Below are 7,038 nucleotides of genomic sequence, written 5' to 3'. Positions count from 1 at the left end.
TCTGCTTTTTAATGGCATACGCTCCTACAGACTGGTGGGTTTTTTCTCTTTTTCAAGCGTAGGCTTTCTTGATGACCCAGACATTTTCTTTCCTCATGACCCAAGACTTTCTCAGAAGTGGCTGATGCTCTGAGGATAAGGTACAGCAATAGCTATGGGGGATGAGATATGGCTTCAATAGAACCCCTTCAGTTTGGAGGGAGGGAGATGACAGCAATCATCATGAACTAATCATCAGTATGATGAGTTCACACCTGAACCAATCTCTCTGTGAAGACATGAAAACCTGCTATAAAAGACACACAAGCTTGATGCATGTGGTACAGGAGCAGGAAGTGCAGACTTTTATTTCCTACTGATCACACAGAATCACTGTTTCCCACCTGCTATTTCTTTTGTCTCTTTACATTGCAAACTCCTCCTGATGGGTGTCGCTTCTCCAAAAATACTGTGCTTGCCGCAGAAGTTATTGACTGGAATGCCAGTCTGGGCTGCTCAGAGCAGGCAAATCTTACACTATGGGCACAAAGCTCTCGGTAGGTTCACCCAACTAAGGCAGAAATCTGCACTTGAGCAAATCACCCATGACTCCCTCACAAGTCAATGGAGAGCCAGTCAATACTGTCAATGCGGTCTATGGTGATTCATCTCTTCCTAAAGTAGATGGTTAAAATGGAGCAGATTAATTGATAATAAACTCACTTATTTCTCCTTGCTGCTTGGAAAGTCCAGTGTGACAAGTGGCATTTAGAAGTCTACTCTGTAAATACCTGCAATGAGGTGAGTCTAATCCCACCACTACCCTTATGACCTTCCCTTACCCTGGTGCTCTCTGTGCATCTCAGGCATTTGGTGTGCAATTTGCTTTGTGTCCTGCAGTGCAGAGTTACAGCTGGGTTGAGGGATGCCACAGCAGAGAAGCAGCCCCAAACTCAGGCAGCTAAAACACCCCATTCCTAACCAACAGCTCAGAGCCCCTGTGTGCCCCAAGACCCCACGCTCCTGGTTCCATACATGAGTCAGAGCCACCGCAGTGTGAGAGCTGTGCACTGGGATTGCATCAGCCCTGGCTGTCTGGCAGTGCAGAGTTCAGGCTAGACTATACAAAGTTCTGATGTCTATGGCCCTGGATTAGTAGAGCATATACAGTACTGCAAGTTGTGATACAATAGCCTTCTGATGCTACCACATCAAAACCCCTTCTATCTTTCTCTCAAAGAGTGAATTTAAGCTTTGCTTATTTCTATTCTATAAAAACTAGGGTTACTGGAACCCTTGTGTAGATAATTGTACATGGTCTATGTGACACTCTTCCTGAGTAATCCTTGTGTGTTTTGCAAGGTTCAACATAAAAATTCTTTACTAATCAAAAGGCATTACTGCTTGGATGTTTCTGTGCTGCAAAATAACCCCCAGTCAATCAAAACTCTTTCACACAAGCCTTGTCTGTGCTTTTTGCTTTGGAACCTTGTTTCCTATGGGTGAAGGTGGGAAAGGAGAATGTGCTTACCTTTGAGTCACACAAAGCTGTGTGACTCTGGGTGTCATTGATACCACCAAAATACAGCTGAGGTGCTGCAGTGCCCTTTGGCTGGCTTTCTGTGCAAGTACACATCCATAACAGCATCATTTGTTGCAAAGGTTTCCCTCAGTTACTTCCTCTCTGGCACAGTGTACGCTCATTGTACCTACAAGTTCTTATTCCTCAGACAAATCCTCTTGCCTTTGATGAAGATTTGTAATCCTGGAAGGACTGTTCAAAATTTATACTACTAATTTTTCATAGTTGAAGATATTAATGATGTACAAGCTACTGGATTCCGTACAAAAGAACTGGCCAAATTGCTGCAGTCTATTTTATATGTGAAGTAAATATAAGTGATCAGAGGATTGCTTCTGGCTTGAAAAGGCATTAATACTACTACTATCAGCTGAAGTAATTAAACCACATGTATTTGTTTAAACACTTAGTGTAGATGTTGATCCTATGGCATCCTCTCCATTTTGACATCACTGGGATCTTTAGCAATCAGGCCAGTAAAATTGGGTAGAAAACTAGTTTTGCCATGACAAGAATGCTCAAGATCATGGAATAAACACACTCGTATTCCAAATTGGGAAGGAAGCTCAAAATCACAGCCCCAGAATTCAATCTCGGCAATGACAACACCACATGGTCCCATCCAATTTCACATCTGGAAAATGTAGACAAGCATCTCCTAACACTTTTGACTACTGTTTCTGGCTGACATGAGATTGCACCTGCTCTCGAAGCAGTCCTGCATCCCTAGGGATCCTGTGAAAGCTCACAAAGGGGGTGCAGGTGCTCCCTTACAGCAGCTACTTGAGGGTAAAGTCAAAAGTTGGCTTTACTTGGGGCTGAGCAAATGGCACAGGGAATATTTCACATAGAAAGGTTCTTTTCACATTACTTTAAAGAGCTGTGGCTGGTTGAAAGACAGATTGGCATCTGCCCATGGTGATTCCTACCTATGGTGCCCCCAGGCATGTTTTGGGAAACAGGGCTGACTTCTCACACGTGTCCTCTCTGACTCTGTAGGAAGGATGGCAACTAATAAAATAATAATTTCATTACCCCATATTGCACTCTAAAACACAGTTCAATCTCATGCTTTAGTCTGTCGTTTCAGACACAGACAGTGGGGCTGGCTCTGCATGGACATGTTGGGCTGAATTCAGGGTAAACTCAACTCCATGAGCTGCAGCTAATTAGAAGGTGCTTCCAGTGGGTGAGAGAAGAGCTTCAGCCACAGCAAACTGCAATTTCCAGCCAGATTCAAATCCAAATCCCCAGTAACAGCAGAAATTTTCTACGCTGAGCAGACAACATTTATTAATATTTGTGTGTTGTCAGTTTTTTCATCCCTCATTTCCCTTTACATAGTTTTATTTTTCCCAGTCAATAAGAATGATTTTATTCTTCTTAATTAGATTTTTTTAGGTTTACCATAGTAATTAATGCACTTTTCTGCAGCAGTATAACCTATTACAGTAGTTAAAATATTAAATCATGACTGTTTCCAGATCTAAGGGAACAAGAAACATAGGTTTTTCAATAGCCACTTTGTCTTCATCTTTTGAATTAGTTTGCAGTCTGCTTTACATTTTTGGGAAAGTAATAAGATTTGTTGATTTGAATGAAGAACAATATAAAAATAAATTGCATTGTACTTTTAATTACATAGCCTTAATTTCTTGTGGTGACACTCCAGGCTCTCATATAATGTTGTTTAATGTTTACATCTCTTTATTGATTTGATAATTCAAATACAGAAATGTGGTTTAATTTGCAAATTTCTACATTAATTGTTGGGGTGCTGTGCTCATTAAGTTATCAGGGGAATTCTCTATTTCCCCCATCTCCTTCATGCAGAAACAACCATGTATGTTCCCTATTTGCTTTTTCTTAGGCAGCAAATCTCAACAACAGAGATGCTTTTCTTCTCCAGTGTTCTAAGACCATGATCCTCCTTATGCTTGACATTTTGAACCAGGGGGCTTGGTGTGAAATGGGCTGCTGCTCCAGGGAGCCCTTTTTTTGGGACTCCTTGGATGTTGTTGAAGTTAGTGGTGGGTAGGTGGGCACACTAGTGTTTGTGGAGTTTTTTCTTCACCTGGGAAATCAAACACCCTCACAGCACTGGGAGGGGTCTGAGTCCACCCACCCCTCTGCAGAAGGCATGGTGGAAGCAGGTCTTGCAAAAGTCCACAAAAAACGTAGATTGAGCCCAGTCAGACCTCCCTTGGTTTAGGGTGAGGATGACGCCCTACTGCTCTCCAGCTGTCATTCAGAAATAGCTACGAGAATGCAACCAACCAACAGCAAACCTTTAAATCTTCTTTCCTCCATCAAACCAACATCTCTAACCTACCTCTTCCACTCACCTCAGCTCTCCTGGAGAGGAGCCATGGACATCACTCCACTGTCCCGCTGGCAGCATTAACCACTTGGCTAAATCCCACCTTTACGAGCTGTTTTTGAGGCATTGGTATTTTAGTTTCAGAGCTCCAGACACATTTCAGAGTTTCTAGAAGTTGTGCAAAATTAAACTTTTCTTTCAAAAATCCATCACCACAAGACTGTTTTCCCCTCCTCTTCATTAATGATTTACTTTCACTGGAATAAACGCACCAACTGAGGACAGAATCATTATTGAAATCTCAGTTAACAACACAATATTACTTCAGTCCTTTCATTTCCTCCACTATTATAAAATTCAAGATTCATTTCATCTATTAATATTAGCAATCTAATTTTTTTTAATTTTGACCAGGCACAAATTAAAGGGGGAATGATATTATGGAAGCAGCACTAGAACTTATTCCTTTTTTTTTTAATTCTATTTTTTAACTTCCATCAGTTCTTTTTTTGCATCTAATATTGGCTTCTTTGCATTGATATTCCCAGTGACTTCATTTGATACCTGACATTACTCCCATGGAAGTCAGGTGGAAGAGGCCAACAGAATTTCTTGCAAGGTGATTAAAATTAAGGGTCAATGAAAAGAAAGGCTGGCACACAGGCTTGGGAGCAAGGGAGCTGGATTCTGATCCAAGCCCTGCCACAAAATTGCTCTGTGACTCTGAGCAAGTAATTTTATTTCTCTGTACTGCAGTTTCCGTGTGTTTAAAATAGGAACAGGAGTGTTTGCTGCTCATGGTTCAAATCTCCCAGCAAATAAAACGTGATGTATCAGAGCTAAGTGAGCAAGCAGGCACAGATCTCTCAAGAAATCTGTGTCCTAGAGCAGCAGTAGACAGTGAGGACAGGGCAGAACAGAGATGCACTGTTTGTCTGAGAGCTCACAAATTGCTCCTGTTCCCTCTTTAACAGATCATTGTCAGTGGGTTCTAATGAGATTTCCTTTGTGCCTCTGTAACTCTAAATATAACCTGTGATATTTCTCACGTGCAGTGTCTTCTTGTCAAAGAAAATCTGTATTTTCAATGCTCCAGAACAACCAACTTCTACAGTTATGGCACATGTATTTCTTAGCTTGTTTCTGTGCCCCATCAATCCTGGGAGCTGCACATCAGCTAAATATGCATGTGATTGCTCTTGCAATCCTCTTGATTACAAACAGGGGATTGCTATTGTGGCAGGTCTTCTCAAATGCTGAAGGGCTGAATTCCAATGATTCAGTGGCAACTGGAGAAAATAAGAAAAAATATAGTTGGATAAATCCCCCTAGGAGTTTCCCAGTACAATCAACAATACCTCAACCATTCCTGCAAGAGCTTTGGCTAACAACTTCTTGCAGTGCCAATTCCACAACAGCGTGTGGGAATATCCCTACGCTGAACTACCCATAGCACTGGAAAATTTTTCTGATCTTTTACCTATGTTGTTCATGATGGGGCTGAAGCCCATTACTCACTCTACTTGCAGAAGGCACAAGGACACATTGTGCCACTCCCCTTTGCACCAGCCTTGCATGTATTTGGTGACTTGTTTTGTCTCAGCACACTCCTCTCTCCAGACCATACACACCTCTCTCTGAGCTTTACCCCAAAGGCAGGTTTTCTCTGCCTCCAGTCACTTTTTTTTGCACCTCTTTGGGCTTTCCCCAGCTGAGACATGTGTCTCCTGAGGTGTGGAAATCAGACTTGAGCCAAGACCCTGCCATTGCCAAGCTGAATGGAAAGACTGACCTGTGCCTTCTGCAGTGTGCCCCTTGGAACAGATATCCCAGTAGAACTGCTGGATTTTTGCAGCACTGGGTTCCTGCTGCACTAAGCACCACAGTCCCAGATCTTTTTCCACATGGCAGCATCCTGGCCAGTTGCTCTTCATCTTGTATTTGAGAAATTGATTTTAACTCCACTGCCAGGGAGTGCAACATTTTAATTACTTCTGTGGATAAAGTCCGTTGTTCCTATTCTGATCCAGACTTAAGAGATAAGTAAAACAAAGCCTATCAGAGATCCTGCAGAATCTTGAGCTGGAACCCAGGCCACCAGAATACCCCCAGCCAGTACCTCTGCCATATATCCTTCATCCTTCTCATTCTTGTCTCATGCCATACTCATATTTTTAAAATCTTTCTTCTCCATTATGACTGAATTCTTTTCACACCTAATGTCAGTAACCTCTTGAAAGCATTTAAACTATTGTAGGTGAATAAAAAAGGGTCCACAGCACAGATAGGTCACAAGAAATGAAAAACAGATTGGTTGCTTGATGGATTATTGATAATTTCCCTGCTGCCAGTACCTGCTACTCAACACAAATGAGTGGTATTTGGTGGCAAAAATAAAGGACAAGATCAGTGGCCTTTAGGAGCAAGAGAGGGTTGGGTGGATACAGGGCCAGGAAAGTCAAGACATAAAATGCAGTCTTCCTGCCAAAGGGCTGAATCTCTATTTAGGGGGCACCAAGACACCTACAAATAGATAAAAACTTGAGGCTGGCTATAAAAGTATTTCTGTTTCATTTGTCTGAAATCCACAGAAAAGCACTGCCGATGCCAAGAACCACAAAACCCTGGCATCACAACCTGCGGGGCTGTCTGTTCTCACTTGTGAATACATTTATCACTGATAATATGCCAAAATGTCCAAAAGTTGAATACTGGGGAGTGCTGGGAAGGAAAGCAGGTTCTCACATGGCATGACTGAGTGCAGCAGAACTTTATTTGCATCTGTACTGGTGCTGTGTCACTCCCATCTCCCTACAAAAGTGATGGGCCAGTGACTGGATTCTTAACAGAATAGTTTTTATACTTGGTATTTGTTATGACATGCTATGTCCTATGCCATGAGGCTGAGGAAACAGTCTGAGAAAGTGCATTAGGGCAGCTGGGCAAGAAGTAGTTGATAGGAAGGTAAAGAGGCAAGACCAAAGTGGAAGAAAATAAAAGCCAGAAATTGCTTGGATGGGTCCATCAGGGAGCTCTTCAATATCCCAAAGACCTTCAATGTAAGTGGAAGGGTTGAATCCTGAGAATTCCCCCAGAGCCAAGGAGTGGATGCCAGAGATGTTGGTATGGGGAGTCCAGGATTTCAGCAAGGGAATTT

The sequence above is a fragment of the Pithys albifrons genome, chromosome 7 (assembly GCF_047495875.1).
Source record: "Pithys albifrons albifrons isolate INPA30051 chromosome 7, PitAlb_v1, whole genome shotgun sequence".
Taxonomy (NCBI): Eukaryota; Metazoa; Chordata; class Aves; order Passeriformes; family Thamnophilidae; genus Pithys; species Pithys albifrons.
This window is presented reverse-complemented; position numbering follows the sequence as displayed.